This window comes from Apis dorsata, unplaced genomic scaffold, assembly GCF_000469605.1.
Source record: "Apis dorsata unplaced genomic scaffold, Apis dorsata 1.3 scaffold_348, whole genome shotgun sequence".
Taxonomy (NCBI): Eukaryota; Metazoa; Arthropoda; class Insecta; order Hymenoptera; family Apidae; genus Apis; species Apis dorsata.
Window position 1 is genome coordinate 449,067 of NW_006263615.1, and position 371 is coordinate 449,437.

Sequence of the window (371 nt, forward strand, 5' to 3'; positions counted from 1 at the left end):
CCCTGTGTAAAAGAAGAGAGAAGAGAAAGAAGCGATTAGAATCGTCGAGAAAACTCGTGCACGCGGAGAAAGGAAGGAAAGAGGGAAGGAAAGAGGGAAGGAAAGAAGGAAGGCCGAGTCTTATTGTTGTTAGTTGGCTGGCTGGTTGGTTGGTTGGCGGGGTGGATGCACGGGGGGGTCGAAGAAGGGGTCCGTTGTGGGAAAAGGGAGTCGAGGCTCACCCTCGGTCCAGCCACCGGGGGTATGAATCATCGGCAAGCGTCGCGGACTCTCTGGCGAAATCGATAACGCGAACTCTCTCGTCGTCGATTGTGAACGCGTGTCTCCTCTTTCGAGGCTTTTTTTTTCTTTTTTCCTTTTTTTTTTTTTTT